The sequence below is a fragment of the Podarcis raffonei genome, chromosome 12 (genome assembly GCF_027172205.1).
Source record: "Podarcis raffonei isolate rPodRaf1 chromosome 12, rPodRaf1.pri, whole genome shotgun sequence".
In the NCBI taxonomy this organism is placed as follows: Eukaryota; Metazoa; Chordata; class Lepidosauria; order Squamata; family Lacertidae; genus Podarcis; species Podarcis raffonei.
Window position 1 is genome coordinate 43,442,699 of NC_070613.1, and position 22,699 is coordinate 43,465,397.

The window sequence follows — 22,699 nt, forward strand, 5'->3', positions numbered from 1 at the left end:
AAATAAAAACAAAAAACCTCCTCCCAGGAGATCAAGGTTGTGTACATCTTGGCAAGTTGTAAACAATAAGCAGCAGATCTTGCCAATAGATTGCACATGATGGTGGTGCAGGGGCCCCAACGCGCCCAGGAAATCCTGTTAGCATCCCTGATGATGGCATCCAACCTTTCAGTGCAGAAAAAATACATCAATTGGAAGAGCCACTCAACCCACCCCACACCCTGGTTAAGTAAATATTAATTAACAATGTATGTGAGTAGATTCACATGTTATCCTAGGGAAACTCAAGATCGGTCACAGAATATTGTGGTACAATTCTACATACAAAGATACCATCAGATGGACATTTCTTGTCTAGCAATTGCAGTAGTTTCGATATGAACCTGCCTAATATCATAGCTACACCCGATGGAAATGCGAAGGATAGCAATGATTTTGAGCAGATTTCCGGTCAAGAGAAGCCTTGTCCTCTGTAAACAATCTCCCACATCACTCAGTAATAAAATGCTCTTAGCATATGTGAGTCAGCTGGCCGTAAATGCAGCAGCTTTATGACTTTTAAGTGTAGGATTTCCCCAAGTTTTATATGCATAATATTGAATTCAGAGTTCTCATCCAAAGGAAGTGTTGGTGGAACTGCGCCATGCGTAAATTATCTAGAAACTATGGGCTGTTTTAAAAAAACAGAAAACTTACACAATGTTACCTACAACCCCAAAATCCAGCATTCATGCTATGGCAGATCTTCCAGCAGCCAGTGATGCTGCAAGAACTAAATTTACAGAGATCATGTTTGGGCTCAGGAACTATTTCAGTGTCCTTTAGCTTTTGGAGAACTGGGAGTGAGTGCAGGGAACTCAACTTCCAAGTTTTGACTTCTGAACAGGAACTCTAGAGTGGAGGCAAGGAAGGAATAAGGACAAGTGAATCTGTCATATTATGATTTCTCTCTTTCTCATTTTTTTTCCAATCTTGTCTTTATATCTCCATGGGTTTCTACATGGGTTTTCTTTCTTTCTTTCTTTCTTTCTTTCTTTCTTTCTTTCTTTCTTTCTTAAAGAGCTCATGAAAATTCACCAGTATTTTAGTGCAATTTTCTCCTGATATATGCATTAGTGTATTTTGCCTAAAATGCAAATTTTGTAAGCAATTTTCTGTAATGCACTTTTCTATATTATTGTTGCAAATATATATACATTTTTATGCACCTTCTATATGCATTTTTGCACACACATTCCTTGACTGGAGAACTGCATGGCAAAACTCCGAGAGTGGAAATTTTGAAGGATGGCTGGTTTTTTTCAATTTGCATATTATTTCAAGAACTGTCAGTTGGGTAATTTTGCTGTGAATTGTGAACGAAATTTCTGTCTTATTCCTAGCAAGGCCTTGGAATCCCTGAATGGGAGTTAAGCCCTCTTTCTCCTCACAGCTGTGTCAAACAGTGGGGATAATGCCCCACATCTTGCAGGTCTAAGCTCCAATCCTATTGGATTCCTAAATGGTCAGCCTTTTGATGGGCAACAAGGATAAGCATTATTAAGCAAGTCAGTACTTAGACAAAGAATGGGGATAAACAGCAGCTCAGCACTTAACACATAGCACTATGATCAGCATTTTGAATCACCAGCCATTATGCCAACATTATGATTAACATATGAACATACCGTTTGGAAAATAGAACCCTTGAAAAGCTGTAGCCCTTGGCAGAACTACATCTCCCATAATTCCATTTTCTTTTCTACCATCGCAGCTGCTGTTGTCGCCACTGTTTAATAAGGCGTGTGCGTTGGGACATGGGGGCTAGCAGAAAAATGGTCCCTGGTTTTTCTGGAAGATCCCAGATCACTTCTGAATTAATCCTACGAGTTTAGGAGAGACCACCCATCTAAGATGCTGAACTCCCTGTTTTAGGAGGTTTGGCTATTCCCCCAAACTCCCAGTTTTTTAATCACCATTTCTCCTCTGGCAGTCCTCTCATTTATCTGCTTCATATGTTTTCTTCCGCTTAGATCAAGTCTCTTAAGTTTTTCTTGCCTCCTTTTTGTATTTGATCTAGATGCATGGCATTTTTATTGATGTTGTGGTTAGGTTTTCATTTTGTTCCGCAATTTACCTTGGGCATATCCAGTCTGGAAGTGAAAAGTCAGTATAAAAGTATCTAAATGAGTAATAATATAAAAAGCTGGTGCAGAAAAATAGCAGCCTTGCTGTAGTCTTTTACCCTCTAGTGTCAAGTGGGGAAGAGGCATTTGTGAAGAGCTTTCTCACAAAAGGAGAAATTTGAATGAGGATATATACTGTATAAGTGTAAGCAGATAAACTTGGCTTTTTAATGTACCCTCCAGCTAATCTTCCTGATGGCACCTTTCTGTCTGTTTTGCGTAAAGGAACATTACATTTCAAGATTCCTTTATTAAATGCTTATCTCTCTTCCCCATATAGGTGTGTCTGGGTGCTCTGAGATGCTTATGTAGAAAATATTTTAAAGCAGTTACATTAGCTGTCTGTCATTAGGAAAATAAGGGTATGAAAACAAGAGAAAACTGCACCTCAATTACATAGTATATTTAAATTACAAATGTGCTTATATGCTACCTGGTAGAATTTGATTTTAATGATCACAGATTGGATTGATTGCATATGTGTACATGGTAGAAATCAAACCCCGTTTTTGAATTCTAATTTATCCAGTGGCTTTCTGCTTTCTTCACCCTCAGATATGCTTCTCAGTGGGATATTGTTGTATTCTAAAAATCCCCTGGAAAGTGACTCAGTGAACTCCCTCTAGCCTTGTAAGAGAGAATTGCGGATCTGTAAATATGATTGATTGGGAATGATCACCATTTCATTGATTTGTATAGGGCGAGCATTTGGGTGTAATTACCTAAGCAGGGTGCTGTCAAAATACATCTTTGAGACAGTTGTACTGTATTAGTTATTATACTCCTTAAGAGCTCACACAGCAAAAAAAGAAAGAAAGAAAGACCAAAGAAAAGAAATAACAATATTTAAAATACAGTGAAAAGTTATAAATTGCTCCATTCCCTGTTGGTGGGTTTAGCTTGTCCTTTACTTCCTCCAAGACGAGAGGGAGGGGAAAAGGTTAAGTAGAAGTTTCTTTATATTCATGTAGTTTCCCCTCACAGCTTCTACTCAATTTATACATCTCTGTAATAAACCTGGATTTATGCCTCTCAGCAAAGATAGAAGCATTATACTTTATCCACCTCCAGGCAATTACTGATCTTCCTGCATGGCGAGGCAAAGAGAATCAAGTCTCCCAGTGTATTTGGAAAGGCACAATCAGAGTCTGAAAATTATCCTCCCAGTGCCGCAATAATTGGCATGAAAGGGAAAATGGGCTCTAGTTATTGCTGTGACCTCTTTATGAATTTAAGTAGGAAATTCGGAAACTTGAGAGCATGAGACAGAGGGATATGTGTGTGTAAATAATAATAATACAGATATATATCAGTTTTTAGATATTAGCTGATATACTGACCAGCTGTCTGGCTGCGAGAAAAGATTTACCAATCAGTCAGAGGTTAAATACAGTCGCTTCACACTTTTCACCTGAATTCCTAGCGGACTGTTAGAAGAGTCTGTACAGAATGGAGCAGATTTCATGTTTGGGGAAACATCTTGTTTATTCCAGGTTTCCTGTCCTACTTGCTAACGAGCCTTTTAATGGAAACATGTAACCTTTCCAGTAGTGGATTTGACTCATTCCCCTCACGACGGACAGTTTCTCCCAAAGTTCTTTTTGCTTTTTGTCTTTGATCGCTCTCAAAATATGTGAAACTGGAGGGACAATAATAAGCAGCACCAAATATACCTTCCTTTTTTAAAACAACAACCTGTATATTTAAATTGAATGGGAATTGCTATGTTTATCCATATTATGCCCTCAACGAGGCCCTTTTGGTATTGATATTGAAAATCCATCTCATCCGGTTTTGGACATTTAATTTTGCTTCATGTTCTTTCATAAGCTTGAATATTTCTCTTAGGCCTCTTAATGCCTTCTTCTGCTTTAATTATTGTTCCTAAGAAATAGCTTCAAAATGGGAAATTACACACTTAAGAGCAATATATTTCCATAGAAAGAGTAACTGAAATAAAACTTAATATCCTGCCAGAAGATTTACTAGGAAGTTCTGTACTAGTAGCATCTTAGTTTTTTATTTTCTTATCCTTAGAAACAAGAAGCTTTTCTCCCTTTTTTGCACATTTCTGTCTTCCTGCCTCTCACCCTAGCTGTTCAGATTGCTGTTTAATAGCGATACATTAGGAAGAATTACCATGAAGGACATCCTACCAGTTCTCTCTCCTGGAGGTAGTTTTCTTCCATATTCTGACATATCTAACAGTTTATCCTCTATCCATGCCCATTATGCATTATAATACTTTAAAACCCACAGCTTACCTGTAGGTTACGTTCAGCCAGCTCCGAGGGCATTCTGGTGGTTCCATTACTGCGAAAAGTGAAGTTACAGGGAACCTGTGGAGCACCCTCCCATCAGAAGTCAAAAAGCAAAACTTTTTGTAGACATCTGAAGGCAGCCCTGTTTTGACAAGCTTTTAAAAATGTTTGAGGTTCTGTTTTGTTCCTTTATATTTTGTTGGAAGACACCCAGAGTGGCTGGGGTAACCCAGTGTGATGGGTGAGGTATAAGAAATAAATTATTATTATTATTATTATTATTATTATTATTATTGCTTATATCCTACCCTTCCTCCTCAAGGAGCCCAGGGCTGTAAACAGACATACAATTCCAAATCAAAAGCAAAGCAGAAACAGATTAAAACATTCTTTAAAAATAATAATAAATAAAAACATACTTCCAATTCAATGATCTCAAGTTTTGCCAGGAACATTATTCAATGGTGGCACCTGCTCAACACTGAATCTAAGCATTTTCTGCCTAAACTCTTTGCCAGTCAAATCGGCAAATTGGTTCATTCCCATTGTGTTGTACATGTGTTTCCCTTGTGCAGCTTCACAGTTGTGTTATTCAGTTGCTCTCCCGATACATGCGTGCAGTTCCATTTGTAACTGCAGATTGTATGTAACGGGGAAGTTTGGGCTAGCTGTAATCTCCATATTGGTGCAGAATTCAGTGGACAGGTTGCTCATAATTTTGAGTATATTACACTGATTGTGTCCCGAATGCACTGGCTGCCAGTTAGTTTCCACCACCCTGCCCTCCCAAGAGGGTGAAACCAAGGCAACAGCAGGAGTAAACAAACCAGGCAGGACAAAGTTATGGGATTTAAACTTGGCCACAGCTTTTATTGATTACAGATGTTGGTAGGCTTTGGCACAAGCATTGGGTATATATCCATTATCAGCCTCCAGATGGAGGGCCGACACTTAAGCAGGGTTGTGCCAGGGGTGGAGGGCCACTTAAGACATGGGTCTACTAAGGTGGCCCTCCCCAGGCAGCTGAGGGAAGCTGTATGGCCCATCTGCTCCACTCTTGGCTTCTGGACAGATACTTGCACATAGACTCCTCTAACGTGGTACCCCAAGATTGCACCTGGCTGCTTAAGGCTGGGGTGATAGTTTCTGGGTGGTAGTGTCAAGATTTAGGTGGCATTTGGCTCCGCCCCCTGGCTCCTCGCAGCATCGCATGCGCAATGTCAGGGTCTTGTGGGACGTCATGTGCATGGCATCACGGCGTCACATGGCGTCGCACCCGGGCCCTCTTGATCCTCTTAAGAAGATGACGCCTCTGTTGTTGTGGGTGTTTTGATGGACTGTAGGTTTTTTTAATTGGATTTTATGTTTGTTTGTTTTTTACTTCTTTACAGGGAAGCTGCCCTGTGGTCTGTGCAAAGAGTGTTATTATTGGTAGGAAGAGTGTTGGTTTTGGTATTAAGTAGTATATAACTATGTGAAATATGTAAAGGGGGGGGGAGGTCACTGCAACTTTTGATGACATGCCCTGACACTGTTGGATGGCACGATGACATCACAGGCATGTATCATGGAAGCTATGGCAGGGCATGTATGAGGTAAACTGATTGAATAAAATGCAAGCATTTTCCCTGCTTAGTGTGTTGGTGAGTATAAAAAGAGTGTCAGAAATTGCTGCAAGTATGCCCCATTCAGACAGTGTTGTCTGTGAACATTTTGTACTGAAGGTAATTACTTCATTTTTAACATGAAGCTTCTGCTGCCATCATCTCTTTTTATTCCGTGTGTGTGTTTTTTTCTTCTTCTTCTCTTGTATTCTCCTCAGGCTTTCAAGTCATTTTAAAACATTTTGGATTTAAAGCACTGAGGAGTTAATAGAGCTTTAGTTATAAAATATTTACAATCAGAAACTGGATGATATTTCCCAGATTGCATGATCTTTTGAAGTTCAAATATGACTTAGATTTTCTTTTCAAAGAGCTCCTAATGGCTCTCCGTGAATGTCCCCTGACACTGTAAATCAGCTACGTCATATTGAGTCATCTTTTTTTATTATTATCAATCTTCCTTCCCCCCCTCCACCTCCTACATTAGTCTTCGTATTAGAGTATTGCTCAAGTTATAACATTTCCCCAGCACTCTCCCTAGATTAGAACAAAACCTTTCCTTGAAGGTTCAAAGGAATGTGAATAATTAAAGTTAAAAAGAAGTATGACACTTTTCAGAAGTTTCCATATTGGAGCCATTTTAATTGGCTTTCCACTGCAAAAAGAAATAGCTCTCTTCTCTGTATCTCTCTGTGTCTCTCTCACTCTTTCAAAAACAAAGTGTTCACTTGGCTAGTTATTTGGAAGTAATGATAATTTTTTCAATAATCGATCGAAGTGAACACAAACTCTTTAGCTTTGAAGAGCCAAGAGTCCCATAAGGACATGACTTTGTCAATGAATATGTAGCAATTGAAAGTCAGCAAGGAACTGTTGATTTGTTGGTGGCCATGTGTGGGAAGAAATATTCCTTTTTTATTAAAGATAAGACACAGCCTTGCAGTGACATGATCCCCGAATTTATCTATAGTCTTGTCAGTGCCGTGCCAGACTCAAGCCTGAGAAAATGAGTCAGTTGCATGGTATGGATCTTGCTGGGGGTGCATCTAACCTGCAGGAAGTCAACTGCAGCTGTGATAGAAAGGTTCAGTTCTTGGACAGAATTATTTACATACTAAGTCTATTGTAAGTTCAGTCCCTTGAGCAGCAATGCAGATAATTTTTACAGCATAAATTATTATTTTTCAAAAGCATGCCATCCTGTAGAGTTGGAAGACAGTGAGCGCTTGCCCTTTTATTAAGCTATCTGAACAACTGTATCATTTTATACCCAGAAGTTTCTGCCAAATGTTTCCGTGCCCCATCCATTAGGCACCTGTTGTCTTCTCCCATGTTTTAAATTATCTTTTGATTGCTAGTTAATAGATCCCCCTTGGCCACTATTTGTTGCATGTTCCACAATGCATAATTTTGCTACTGGAGTCTCTGTCTCCTACGGTGCTCTGTAGCTTTTTCCTCGAAATATAGATGAGATCCATCAAAGGTGAGGGCAAGAAAGTGTGAAATGAACCACCATCCCAGTGCTGAAAAGTTTGCAATAGTTGAGGATTCACTAGCGCTGAGTAGAAAAGGGAAGGGCTCTCTCACACACACATCGAAGCTAGGGTGATCCATAGAAGCTGAATGTTGGAAAATTCAGGGGGAAATAACTTCACTCAGTGCATAGTTACACTATGGAATTTGGTACCACAAGATGTGCTGCCCATCAAGATGTGTGAGTTTAAAATGGGAATGTATAATTTTTTGAATGATGTACCTATCAGGGACCACTTGTCTTTTTTAGAATGGTTTTTATTAGTTGTTTGTTTGTTTTACACAAAATTTGACATTATTCAGTGTACTTTCAATATAATACATTTTGACTTCTCATCTTTATGTCCGTGATGTTTCTGTCATGGAATCTTTTACCTGCTGCCATAACTGCCGTTTCTTTCTTTTTTATTGTATTATAACTTATATCACAATCATTTCTTTCTTCTCATTCTCTGGCCTGCTATTCAATTCCTGCTCGCGATTTCATTTAGCTATAGTTTCCCCGCCCCCCTCAAATAGTCCGAAAATAACCTCCACTCTTCAACAAAGTTCTCGTCTTTTTGATCTCTTATTTTTATGCTGTCAACTTCGCCATCTCTGCATAGTCCATTAACTATAAAATCCTTTCTTATTTCGTGGGGACTTCTTCTTTCCACTTTTGCGGATACAGAATTCTGGCTATGGTAGCAGCATACATAAACAGCATAACCATCTCTTTTGGAACCTCTGCGCCTCTAATCCCCAAAAGAAATGCTTCAGGCCTCTTGGGAATGACTATTTAAACATCTTTTTTTTTAAAAAAAATGTAGTGACTGCTTGTGTTGATGGTCATATATCCTATTACCTCCAGTAGCAGAGCCAGTACACTTCTGAATTTCAGTTGCTGAGAGTCACAAGCAAGAGAGTGCTGTTGCGTTCATGTCCTGCATGTGGATTTCTCACAAGCATCTGGCTGGGCGCTTTGATGCGGTCCAGCAGGGCCCTTCGAACAGTCTTGCAATTTTCATGAGCACGTTATTCTCCCATCAGCACCAGTCATAGCTGTCAACCGCCCCTTATTTGGCGGGAAAGTCTCTTATCCCAGCGCTGTGTCCCTTATTGATGATGTCCCTTAAATTTCCCGGGTTTCAAAGGAAGCAGCTCCTCTCCCTTCCTGCCTGCTGGCCAGGGAGGAGGGAGGCTCCAACTGTGTTGCTTGGCTGTGTTGCTCACCCAATAAGGAGTCTCAGAACGACTGGGGGGTGGAGCTTGCATGCCTTGTGCCGATCAAATCGGCTGCGTTGCCTGGGGACTCGCCTTTGCTCAGCGCTTCCCAGCGGAGAGGTGATGGTGGTTTCCCTTGCTGCATCCCCTTTGCTGGGTTGCTGTGCTGTGGGAACCACCGCTTGAGGCTTCGTTTGGCTGTTGGCTGGGCTTTCTGCCTTTGGCTTGGAGGGGCTCAGAAGTCGAACATACCTGTGCTTGGAAAATCCCTTATTTTCGCTGCTGATGCCTTATTTTTGAGGCTGCTGGTCCCTTATTTTCAAATCTGTAAGTTGACAGCTATGGCACCAGCGCTCTACTTTTGGTGGTTTTTGAGGAGTCGAAAGAACACCACAGTGTTAGCACATTTTGCGGAGGGTGGAGAAAACACAATCCTGTTGCCAAGACGGCCAGGGGGAGACCCCTTGCCTTATCTCTCTGCAGTAAAACATTTCCATTGCCACGATAGATCATTGACTGGAAGGACAGGCATCTTACTTCTTTTTAATCAAGCAGCGGAGAACAGGAATGCATGAACTGCAAGCAGCCTTGAGCAACACCCCAAAAGGTATGGTTGGGAGTTTTTCAAAGCACCTGTTTTGCACTCTCCAGCTCAAGTGCTGTTTATGCACTGAATGTTTGCAGCTGCGATCTTTCGACTGGGCGCCTGTGGTCCCAATCATAGGATTTCATCATACGGCTGGCTGAAATGCTGAACCACTCAGCGCCATAGTAAAGGTAAAGGGACCCCTGACCATTAGGTCCAGTCGTGACCGACTCTGGGGTTGCGGCGCTCATCTCACTCTATGGGCCGAGGGAGCCGGCATTTGTCCGCAGACAGCTTCCGGGTCATGTGGCCAGCATGACTAAGCCGCTTCTGGTGAACCAGAGCAGCGCACGGAAACGCCATTTACCTTCCCACCGGAGCAATACCTATTTATCTACTTGCACTTTAACGTGCTTTCGAACTGCTAGGTTGGCAGGAGCTGGGACTGAGCAATGGGAGCTCACCCCGTCGCGGGGATTCGAACCGCCGACCTTCTGATCAGCAAGTGGTTTAACCCACTGTGGTTTAACCCTCTGTGGTTTAACCCACGCCATAGGAAATGCCAATAACCTGCAGAAACACACTTATATGTATACATGCAGCGAAAGGCCTTTGTCAAAGCATGGCCACTCTTTCGCAAATGAAAAGTAGCCTTTGGCATGGAAGGAATAATGACCAGTTCCGAAAGCAGAGGAGCTGCCATACTGAAAGATCAGCTCTTCGCAGAAGCGGCAAGTTAAAGGCAACACATGTTAGGGATTGCTGGCGGTTTCCAACTTCCTTTGCTTTCTCGTATAAAATACACATCATGAAAATAAACCAAAGGTTGAAATGACTTGGTGGTTGCTATCTTGGCATAAATTGTGTGGGAACGAGTCATAGCTTCAGAATTCCATTACCGAGTGAGCTGGTGACTCCTAGCCAAAGTATAGAAAAATTGGTTTAATTTTCATGTCTTCAGTAAGTGTCTAAGTTCCTTCCTGTCTGTAAGCTAATGGCTACATTAATTATTGACTTCAGTGCACCTTAGGGGGATATTGGCCAGCGGTGAAGGCAAGAAATTGTTTTAGCAGTCCTCTGAACTGGTCAGACATTTCCAGTTCCTGTGTTTATATAAGGGAAACCCCGCCCCACCCGCATTGTTCTTCATGTTATCAGATTTTATCAATATTGCAATTATTACCATTTTGTAATTGTGTGGTCTTGGATGGCCTCGGTGTTTTAGCATGCTCGATTTAATGCAGAAAAATTAAGAGGTTTCGGTGGAGTGAAAATCCCAATCTGAGGGTTATAATTATTATATTTTACCTCACTAGTATTGCTTATCCCCTCCCCCTGAAAAGGCATCTTACCCTTGGCTAGCCCCCATTCTGAATAGTTGTAAGCATTCTGCACAGAATCATTTCCTTAAAAAATAGTTAATCCATTCAGCTCATTAACATTTTTTTTCTCTTTGTCAAAACTAACAGCTCATATTTCAAAGCTTGTGTATCAGGCTATTTTGTTCTAACTGTCCATTCTTTATTTCCTGCCTTCTTTTGCAATGTTTGCCTGATTGCTTGTAAGAGCAAGAGGGATGCATTTATTTGGAGATACATTTCTCTGTGGTTTTTTCCCTGTTACTGAATAGTAGTATTATCTTAGGATTCCTGCTTATAGCATTTGCTTATTCCACCACATTATTATTATTATTATTATTAATATTATTATTATTATTATTATTTCTTTCTGTGTGGTTGCGCATAGATGTTGCAGAAACCTAAGCACACTTACTAAGTATTAGAGTAGACGATTGCAATTAATGCTCCAAAGTTAGTCAGCTCTATTGATTTCAATCAATCTACTCTGAGTATAGCTGGCATTGGATACAGCCCTGGACACTTGATTTGCCCTACATTTTCAGAATAAAGTACTAGATTGTGCTACAAACATGTGCAGCACCATTTGGAGATGCTGGAACATAGAAAGGTGTGCTGCCATGTTTCCTAGCATTTCTAAATTCTGCCAAGCATGTTCAATGAAGGCTGGCTAGAGTGTCTAACAAGAACATTCTCAGTTTCCCCCACCCCAGTAACTACCAGGGAAGTGAGCAACAGGAAGCACTTCTGTTCTGCATAGCAGTTCACTTGAGACCGTAGTCAAAGGCTTTATTACTTTGCAAAACTTTTCAATGATGTTCAATTAAAAACACCCAGGTTCTTCATTTCTGGAGTGAAATGGGAGTGGGATATCATGCCCCTCAGAGAACAATCAGAGTGGACCTATCACTATCTGGGAGTGGCCGCCAAGACCGTATAAGACCAGTCCTGAAATCATTGGCTCCCAGTACGTTTCCAAGCACAATTCAAAGTGTTGGTACTGACCTTTAAAGCCCTAAACGGCCTTGGTCCTGTATACCTGAAGGAGCGTCTCCACCCTCATTGTTCAACGCGGACACTGAGGTCCAGCGCCGAGGGTCTTCTGGCGGTTCCCTCATTGCAAGAAGTGAGGTTAAAGAGAACCAGGTAGAGGACCTTCTCGGTAGTGGCGCCCGCCCTGTGGAACGCCCTCCCATCAGATGTCAAAGAAATAAACAACTATCTGACTTTGAGAAGACATCTGAAGGCAGCCCTGTTTCGGGAAGTTTTTAATGTTTGATGTTTTATCATGTTTTTAATATTCTGTTGGGAGCCGCCCAGAGTGGCTGGAGAATCCCAGCCAGATGGGTGGGGTATAAATAATAAATTATCATCATTATCATTATTATACCTTTTCCAATTTATCATTATTATACCTTTTTCCAATTTATAGACCTATCATAAAAATAGCTAAGATGGTTTAAAAAGCAGTACGAAAGAACATTGGGAAAAGGGGGTTGAAACTATACAACATTAATACCTACGGTGGAGACTTTTTCTCCAGCTACAAAAGATTGTCAAAATAAAAATGTATTCAATTTATTTCAGGAAACTGAATATAGTAGGCACACGTTGTATCTCCACAGGAATGCTGTTCCATAGAACAGAGACAAGTTGCTGTGGAGCAGGCTTCTGATATTTTGGGGACTTTAAGGAAAAATTATCCAGCAGAATGCAGTGCCCTGGGTGTATAAGGGATAAGGAGGTCTCTCAAGTGATCTGTCCTCAGTTATATAGCACAACAGGCTATTTAAAGGAGCACAATGGTCCTGAAACACCATTGCCATCACATTGCCTCTCAGCCATCTCCCTCTGCTGTCCCTGAGTGTGCTGTTGGGGAAAGCAGTGCCAAAACAACAGTATGCCAGGGAAAGATTGATGTTTCCTAGGATACAAGAATATACCAGGGTTGAAAAGGCAGTATCCTTAATCAGGTACTAAATATAAGGGTTCCCTGTAAAGGACCATGTCTCTGAAAGTAAGAAGAGAAAAATGTGGGATGGAAGGCAAGAGATTGAGACAATGAAGTTAACAGTGGCTGCAACTCTATTTGATTTGCAATCTATAATCTAATTTTCAACATGTTCCTCAAGGAGCAGGTGCTCATTTTCCCCTACTATCCAGAGTCTGTTGAGTGAAATCTCTCTCGGTCCCACAAAGCACCCTGGTCTATCAAATAGGATGCATTAAGGGAAGCTAATCCATCTGCTTAACCTCTTGTGTACTATTTTGGGTAATCTCCAAATCCGTTGTGCCTCTTTCCCCAAGCGCTGTTGTATAAAGATGCAATATGCTGCTCTCTTCGTGATCTTATCAGCTGCCAAGAAGAAGAAGGAAATAGCTGGATTGTATTGTGCATCTGTGTAATTTTATTCCCCCTTCAAAGGAACAGCCCCACTTTTGGTTGTGACTGCTGGTACCCCACAGCACATTTCTTTCCAGTGGAGGCTTCTGTGAGTAGAAAGGGGGCAGAGGGGACTTTCCTTAATCCACTCTTATCTCTGCCAGCCCCTATATCCTTTATCTTCTCTAGGGAGATGGGTCACCCTTTGTAACTGCAGGGAAAGTGGTGAGAAGCTGCAAGAGAAAGGGTGTTTTTTTGGGGGGAGGGGGAGCCCAAACCATAGTTGTCAATGTTTCCCCCTTTTTAAGGGAAATTCCCTTATTCCGAATAGGATTCCTTGCAAGAAAAGGGAAAAGTTGACAGCTATGGCCCAAACACAAACCTCCACCTGACAGAACCCTTCACTGGATCAAAGAGTTTTCCATCAGCAGATGTCTATGGCAGTGGTACCAGCTTTTGACCTTGGGCTAGTCACACTTCTTTGAAGTCTCTCAGCCCCACTCACCTCACAGAGTGTTTGTTGTGGGGGAGGAAGGGAAAGGAGATTGTTAGCTGCTTTGAGACTCCTTAGGGTAGTGATAAAGCGGGATATCAAATCCAAACTCCTCCTCCTCCTCTTCTTCCTCACCTGCACTCCAAGAAAGCCTCTCTAGTGGTTTGGGGGGGGGGTCCTCCTGAACAATGTTGGATGCTGCTAAGGATTGGGGGAAATCTCCCCAAATCAGGCTCTCCCAGAATAAAAGGATAGGATAAGGTCTATTCTTTCCAATGATACGCTTCATCTCACTTATCATAGCATCCTAGGCATTATTATTTTTATCAGCCATTGGATATTTAATATATATGATTTCAAGTTAGTCCCTTTCTACTATCTGTCACTGTTACATTTAAGATACAACTTTTCACTTGTGGTTGGCTATACAAGCTGGCAACCAGTGATAAAGCGGGATATCAAATTCAAATCCAAACTCTTCTTCATATTTGCATTTTTTGAGTATCAAAAGTACCACCCTCTCTGGTCACTTCTCTCTCTCAGATCATTCCCCAGAAAGAGAGAGCGCATACACAGAGACTTCCCCAAGGGATCTGTATAAAAGTCAGGTCCAGTAGAATCAATCTGAACCTTGAAAGGAACTTAGATCTGAAAGAAGACATGGGAAAGAGTGTAGCTCATTTGTCATTATAGTTGAAGTGGAAAACTGTGGTTTAACTGAGCTCTCCAAACCAGGATTGCAAACCATGGTTTGATATTCGTGTTCAGTCCTGGTTTGGAGGACTCGCTCAAACCAGTTGGATCTAAAAACTATTATTTATAATAAAAATAATAATAATTTATTACTTATACCCTGCCCATCTGGCTGGGTTTCCCCAGCTACTCTGGGCGGCTTCCAACAGGAGATTAAAAATACCGTATTTTTCGCTCTATAACACGCACCCGACCATAACACGCACATAATTTTTAGAGGAGGAAAACAAGAAAAAAAATATTCTAAACGAAACAGTGGATGTATGATTTTTGTGGTTCATGCTGTGGCCACAGACATGTGATCTGACGGTGAGTTTGGGGTAGCCCAATGCAAAAATCCTGAGGATCCATGTGGATCCGTGCTTTGTAACCACGTTTTAAGTGGGGAGGGAAGGAAAAGCACTCAAGGGACAAGGATCACACATGGGGTGGGTGGAGAAGGATGCTGTTAATAATGCAGAAGAGGGGTATAAGAGGAGAAGGCTCCTCTCCTCTCCCGCTTTGCTCCTTTAAAGCAAGCAGGCTCTCTGTCCCTCTCTCCCCCCCCCCCCACTCAGCGGCTCTTCTCCCGCTTTGCTGTTTCAAAGTGAGCCACGGAGGAGGGAAGGAAGGGGAACCATGGATCCTCTGCTCACGACTACAGCAGATTCCCCCTGCCATCCGTAGGCATTCGCTCCATAACACGCACAGACATTTCTCCTTACTTTCTAGGAGGAAAAAAGTGAGTGTTATGGTGCAAAAAATACGGTACATTAAATCATCAGTCATTAAAAAACTTCGCTAAACAGGATCAAGCCAGGTTGTTTTATTAACCTGTTCACTCAAGGGGAGGAGGGAAGGGATGCTTGAAGGCTTAGGACTTGTCTCCAGCACCCCCCAATGGTTTGGAAACATGACTGCAGCCCATGGTATGCTAGCACCATGGCTGAATGAAGACTGAACCCCAGTCTCCCTTGCCCAGGTCATCATACTATTCCATGTCCCACTACCAGTAAACATCATGGCTTGAAGTGGGAAACTATGGTTTGACTGAGATCTCCAAACCAGGACTTCAAACCATGGCTTGATATTTGTGTTCAGTCCTGGTTTGGAGGACTTGCTCAAACCAGTTGGATCTACAAACTAATAATAATAATAATAATAATAATAATAATAATAATAATTTATTACTTATACCCCACCCATCTGGCTGGGTTTCCCCAGATACTCTGGGCAGCTTCCAACAGGAGATTAAAAATACATTAAATCATCAGTCATTAAAAAACTTCCCTAAACAGGATTCAATGACTTGAAGTCCTATTCACTTGACTGTGCTTGCTTTGATTTTTGAGTATTATTTCAGCAGTACTTATGGTAAATAAATGTCCATGGTATGAAGAGTTCAAGAAGATATTTAAGAGTTCAGTTTCCAAAAACCGGAAGCATATTTGCTGGGCTTAATATCCAGTGACATCCCCAAGGATAAAAGGTATATATTCCTTTATGCAACAGCGATGGCTAGATTATTAGTGGCAAAAAAATGGAAAACAGAAAAAATACCAGAAATCTCAGAATGGCGAGTAAAAATCTGTGAATTTTCTGAGATGGCAAAACTAACAGCAACAATTAGAGGCTGTTCTAATCAAAAAAATTCACAAAGAGTGGGAGTGGGTAAGGAAATATATGAAAAGATTTGGTTTTGGAGCTCAAATTTAATATTCAATAGTTAAAGTGTGCAAGGATATAAGATGATATCATAACATATATGGAACAACAAATACAAACCTCTGTCAATACAACTAGAAGCAATATTATGTAGAGAAGATCTCACATGGGTGAAGGGAAGTAACGGCATAGGGGGAGGGAGGTATAGGGCAGTATTTGGAAAATTGTTAAGGATATATATGTGATTTAAGAGGTCAAGAACAAGGAGTCAAAAGAAGGAGACTAACATTAATGAACAGTAAAATAAGGAAATCTGAGAAGAATTTGGTACAAATGAAAACATTTGAGTCATGTTCTTGCTTGTATTTTGGTTTATTTTGGTTTTAAAGTCTTCTGTTGTAAAGATTGTATATAAAATTAATAAAACACAAAATGTAAAATGAATGAATGCATGAATGCCCATGGTACATGTACACACACACACACACACCAAAAATTGAGGATGAAAACTCCTGATTTTATTTCTGCAAAACGGGAGGCAGTGAATATCCTCTTCTCTCAGTTACCTTGGCAAAAACTAAAAATGGCAACGGCGTCACCAAACATTCAAACTACTCTCTGCAACAGTACAGCGATGTTTGCAATGCAACAATGGACGGTTCAAGATCAAGCCCCCGCAACAATTTAAATGCGGCTGAGATATTTATTTATTTTTTAAGTGCTCTTGGAAGAAAGGAATCCATCCCAAGTCAATTTAAGCGTTGCTTGTTCTCTTTAAATATTTAATTACATTAATTTTTCAGAACAACAAAACAAACATTCATCAAGTGAAACTAAGCATGTCACCCTCAGATCTCTACATCTGTTGCTGTCCTGCTGTTTTCCTGCATAATTCAGTTTAATACGTTTAAAGTGTACACTTCATTAAAATTCTTAACATTCACTTCCATGGAGAGTTTACATTCTAGACAAGGGCAGGAAGGCAGGCAGGCAAGGAGACTCGTTAACTGCAGAAAGGTGTGGCTTCTTCGCCCCATCCCTGCTTTATGTATGTATGATGATGTCTATCTCGGTGCTTCTGTCTCAGCATGCACTGTCTTATCTATATATCTAAATCCATCTTTCTCTAGAATGAGTCATCCTTTCAGTGCCATCAGACATTTCCTTCCGGATGTATCTTTCTCCCTTGAAGCCTTTGTTCTTTATAGAATATATATATACATATATTCTATCTTTATTCCTGCTGTCTCTTCTCCAGTCACATACTACACACAAACAAACCCACAGTGTGGCCTACATACCAATCAAACTAAACATTAATCATGCTCTCTAGATATGCTTAAGAATGGACTGTGTTGATGGGTTACAGCTGTGTAGCTTTTCTCCCCATTGTTCTAAGATCCAGGATTTTATAGACGTTAGAAGCATGCATGCGCAAACAGAAAGGCAATGTTCTTTTCTCGAGTTGGAGCTAAAATAATAGGAAAGTATTTCCAGTTGAGACCGAGATTAAATAGTATGCAGCCGGGGAACTGGGATTGCAAATTAAAGAGCATCTCTACTTGGAAACCTTCCTCACCCCTAGTTTGGCGATTTAGCACTACCCCCAAGAAGAGAATCCCAGGCTGACAACCCACCTCAGAACCTTCAAGCAACACGTCTTATTTAGTTGGTCTGAGGTGCAGATTATGGTGCTTGTGAGGTTAATCATCATTGCCACTGCAGATAGCCAGAGGGCGGTATTGTAGGTAAAGGGCTCATGTGACAAAGAACCAGTAGGGGTTCCACTAGGTCTTATGGTTTGCAACTAGCTCCTAAGCCTGAGCAACTTGTCGCTGAAGGAAAGACTAAGCTGCTTTCAGACTGCAATTCACCACTTCCCTTCATGTTGTTGTTGTTTAGTCGTTTAGTCGTGTCCGACTCTTCATGACCCCATGGACCAGAGCACGCCAGGCACTCCTGTCTTCCACTGCCTCGCGCAGTTTGGTCAAACTCATGCTGGTAGCTTCGAGAACACTGTCCAACCATCTTGTCCTCTGTCGTCCCCTTCTCCTTGTGCCCTCCATCTTTCCCAACATCAGGGTCTTTTCCAGGGAGTCTTCTCTTCTCATGAGGTGGCCAAAGTATTGGAGCCTCAGCTTCAGGACCTGTCCTTCCAGTGAGCACTCAGGGCTGATTTCCTTCAGAATGGATAGGTTTGATCTTCTTGGAGTCCATGGGACTCTCAAGAGTCTCCTCCAGCACCATAATTCGAAAGCATCAATTCTTCGGCAATCAGCCTTCTTTATGGTCCAGCTTTCACTTCTCTACATCACTACTGGGAAAGCCATAGCTTTAACGTAGGGTTGCCATATTTCAAAAAGTGAAAATCTGGACACAAAAGTTGTTGAGCTTTTCTTTTTCATTTCTTTTTTTGGGACGGGGAGAGTTGTTCCAACTGACTTTGGAAATTCTTCGCTATTTCCGAAGGACGAATCCTGGATATGTCCAGGAAATTCCATACGTATGGCAGCCCTGATACACCGCTGCCTCATTGACCTCTTGACCACAGTAGCATTGGGATATGATTTTGTATTAGTGCAGATTATGAAAGCCTTCATATACGCATTAATGTCTAGGGAGGTGAATGCATAGACATCATTCCTTCCCCTTTTCTTTCTTATATGGAAATGGCATGAAGTAAAGATGCGTAAAACAGGTCCCTTTAGCCCTATGGAGTTCTCCACTTTACCTCTCCATGCTCTCAGAGATCTGTGGAAAGGCTGCAGAATACTTTGGATGCCCTTCTTTTAGGAGCAACTTACACATGTGTGTGTCTCTTGAGAATGATGTACATTTCCACTGATGTACATTAAAGCATGTTCAACAGCTAAGTCCCCCTTTCTTCCCCTAGTTTTATCAGTTTTATACACAGCGAGGCACTGAATATTGCTTGTTGTTTCCCTTATGGAAAGTAATTGAGGCAGAATATGCTGTAAGGAAGATCGAGAGTAATCATCCAAACCTTCAGATCAATATCCAAGTTTGAAATTAAACCCCAAATAAACACATTAAAATCAAAGCCAACTTATGGTGCAAACTGCCTGTCAGATCACCAAGCCTTTCCTTCCATTTCATGTTTGCCTCATATGTTCCAGCTGCGTTATCTTGCCTTAAATTGTCTGCAGTCATTGCACACCAGGAATCATCTGCTAGCAGGGAGTTGACACACAAGTTTGCAAAAACCAGTATTCTTGCAGTGAGAGGGCAGAGCTTCCTAGTGAGGCACAAGCAGTTGGCAAGGTATCATGAACTCCTTACTTCTTAACTGCAGAAGACGAGAACACTCTGGATTCTTGTTGTTGTTGGAGCCAGTGTGGTGTAGTGGTTAGGAGCAGTGGACTCGTAATCTGGTGAACCGGGTTCGCTTCCCCGCTCCTCCACATGCAGCTGCTGGGTGACCTTGGGCCAGTCACACTTCTCTGAAGTCTCTCAGCCTCACCTCACAGAGTGTTTGTTGTGGGGGAGGAAGGGAAAGGAGAATGTTAGCCGCTTTCAGACCCCTTCGGGTAGTGATAAAGCGGGATATCAAATCCAAACTCTTCAAACTCTTGTTGTTGTTGTTGTGTGTTTTTGATCTTATGCAAAAACCAGCCAGGGTAGGTGTGTCCTGCATCCCAACTGGTGTCCTTTTTTTGTAACACCTGAAAGGGGAAATGTGAAGGCAGTACAGCAGTACCTCGTGTAAATCCGCCCCATTTAGCGTCCATTTCGTGGAACGTCCATGGCCAACTCAGAAGTACCAGAATGGGCTACTTTCGGGTTTGCTGCTTGTGCATGTGCAGAAGCACTAAATCGCGCTTCACGCATGCGCCGAAGCGCAAAACCGCACATGCGCAGAGTGGCGCTTTGTCGAGTGTCCCTTTTGTCAAGCACCCAGGGCTCCGGAACAGATCCTGGACTCAAAACTAGGTACCACTGTATGTGCATCTATAGCCTGTGCATTTCTTTGCACAAGTTTTCCTGTGGAAATGACAAAAGTTCCAGGCCAATTGTGCATCCAGTTGCTGCTGTTTCCTGTCATTCCTGATGACCTGGCTTATGAAAATGTCAAATCGTTTCTTAACTTTCTCTAATGCACAGTAGATAGCAAGCAGCCTGGTTTTCCCCCCCAGCAGGGCATTGTCTGAAAGGGAAGAGGTCTTTGCCAATAATCCACAAGTTTGCCATCAGTTGCGTTTAGTGCTCCTTTGGAAATCATTCTTGATGCAGCAGCTATTGATCACAGAGGTCTGTTATGTTAATCCTATTGCTTTTAGTTGCAAATTCTTCATTAGTACCCTAAGGGCTCTCTTGACCCTCAGAGGATAATGAAAGTTTCTCCTTTATGGAGGTTTAGCAGTGCAAATTGTATACTCTAATTTATTTTTCTCTAATTGAGGATAATCAGCTTGTCCCTGCAGGATATAAAGCTATATATATTTGTGTGTAGTTGTTAATTTCTTTTTGCATTAGAGAAGGGTTGCTGAAAAGCAGACGTAGTTATTTATTGTCAGGGACACATTCTGACCTGAGGCCATCAGCTGCATCAAGAATCCACAGGAGAGCCAAAAGAAGGAAATGAGAATATTTTCATATTGAATAGAAGGAGGCACTAAGCAGGAAAGTGAGAGCAAAAATCGTACACATCTTAAATGTGTCATCCCTGGCAAAGCTTGTAGGGTATAGCGGGATAGTTCTGCCTGTGAAGCACTGGGAAGAAGAAGAAGAAGAGTTTGGATTTGATATCCTGCTTTATTACTACCAGAAGGAGTCTCAAAGCGGCTAACATGCTCCTTTCCCTTCCTCCCCCACAACAAACACTCTGTGAGGTGAGTGGGGCTGAGAGACTTCAGAGAAGTGTGACTGGCCCAAGGTCACCCAGCAGCTGCATGTGGAGGAGCAGAGACGCGAACCCGGTTCCCCAGATTATGAGTCTACCGCTCTTAACCACTACACCACACTGGCTCTGAATAGCAACACTCCTCCCACTAAGTGCCTGGAAAACAACAATATTATTAAATAAATAAATTTGTAAGGACTTCCAGGTTGGTGCCTCCGGCAATGCCGGAGCCCCTCCAATCGGGAGGAACTTGCTCCGTGAAAAGCAGGGTCTGACCGCCACGGCGAAGGCGGAGACCCATAGAAATCAGAAGCGGAAGAAGCTTGTGAACCTGGGATTCGTTAGTTTAATTTGATGTGTTTAGTTTAATGGGTTTGGGTTGTGTTTTGTGTTGTTTGTATATTGTTTTGTATTGTGTTTTTTCTCTTTTGTTTTTTCTCTCTTGTCTTCTTTTCTTTTCTTTTCTTTTTTTGGTAATCTTTAAAAGCAATAAATATTATTTAAAAAAAATAAATTTGTAATAGCGGTCTTATCCTGTGGTCTGAGAGCAACCATGTGCAACATTTGTAAGTGGTCATCCATTTTCACCTTGTGTCAAAAACATAATCCTAGAAACCCAATTTGTGTGTGATGAGGGAAGACGGATCGAAGGCAAAGAGAGGACCATGATGCAAAAAGCATTATGCACAGATCCAGGTAGACCTAAGGCAAAGATCCAGGTAGGGATGTGAAAAGCCCGTACTCTTGAGCCAAAGGGGTGGAAGATTCTCACAGGCATCCAAAGGAAGCAGGTATTCGTGTATATTTTGTAATATCTGCAGAAGCAGTTAGACACTTCTAAGGGACCCCTGACCATTAGGTCCAGTCATGACCGACTCTGGGGTTGTGGCACTCATCTCGCTTTATTGGCCGAGGGAGCCGGCGTACAACTTCCGGGTCATGTGGCCAGCATGACTAAGCCGCTTCTGGTGAACCAGAGCAGCACACGGAAACGCCGTTTACCTTCCCGCCGGAGTGGTACCTATTTATCTACTTGCACTGGTGTGCTTTCGAACTGCTAGTTTGGCAGAAGCAGGGACTGAGCAACGGGAGCTCACCCCGTCGCGGGGATTCGAACCGCCAACCTTCTGATCAGCAAGTCCTAGGCTCTGTGGTTTAACCCAACCACTGGCATAAGGTCTCATTATACAATCCATTTGCCTCCTGCTATTCTTTATTTATATGAAGGCAGGTCAATATCATTCAGCTTGATTAACTAATCAGATTGAGGTTACTGCTTCTTTCTGCGGAGCTGTTTGTTTTTGTGCTAATGTAAATGTTGACAATTTCCCAGTAGATTACATGGGATAAGCAACCACCAGTAGGATCTTACAATATTTCAAATAGACTTTAAATAATGAAACAGGTAATCTCTCGCCGTTATAATCCTGCAGCATGATAGCATACAAAAGCTGCCCTCGAGTCAAAATGAGAGATTGAAAATTTAAAGCTATCTAGGCAAATGTTTTCTATTAATGATAACAAAATAAATGTGTTGGAAAGAGGCTTGTGTAAACATATATTTGATTGCATAGCAGCCCATGAATGCAAATATAGTTGTTTCAGAGACCTATTGGTGTCTTCCTTAAACACACTGAAATATATATGCTTTCTTTCTCAATGCACTTGCTCATTGACCTTAAATAAGTGCAATTATTTATATCCAGTTTGTATTCATAGTAGTGCCTGAAATGCAGACTTCGATATTGTCAAGCACATTGTCTCATAGCCTCTGAGCAGACTTCCCTGATGATAATAATAATGTTATAATAGATACTGAGTTGTTGTTGTTGTTGTTGTTTTTTAAAAGTTGTAT

The 22,699-nt window shown here is 41.6% G+C and overlaps 1 protein-coding gene across 8 annotated transcripts in view; it reads left to right on the forward strand.

Annotated features, from left to right (window-relative positions):
* Positions 1 to 22,699, forward strand: part of RBMS3 (RNA binding motif single stranded interacting protein 3) — a 752,431-nt gene that overhangs the window by 614,266 nt on the left and 115,466 nt on the right. The gene's annotated exons all lie outside the window — the stretch shown is intronic.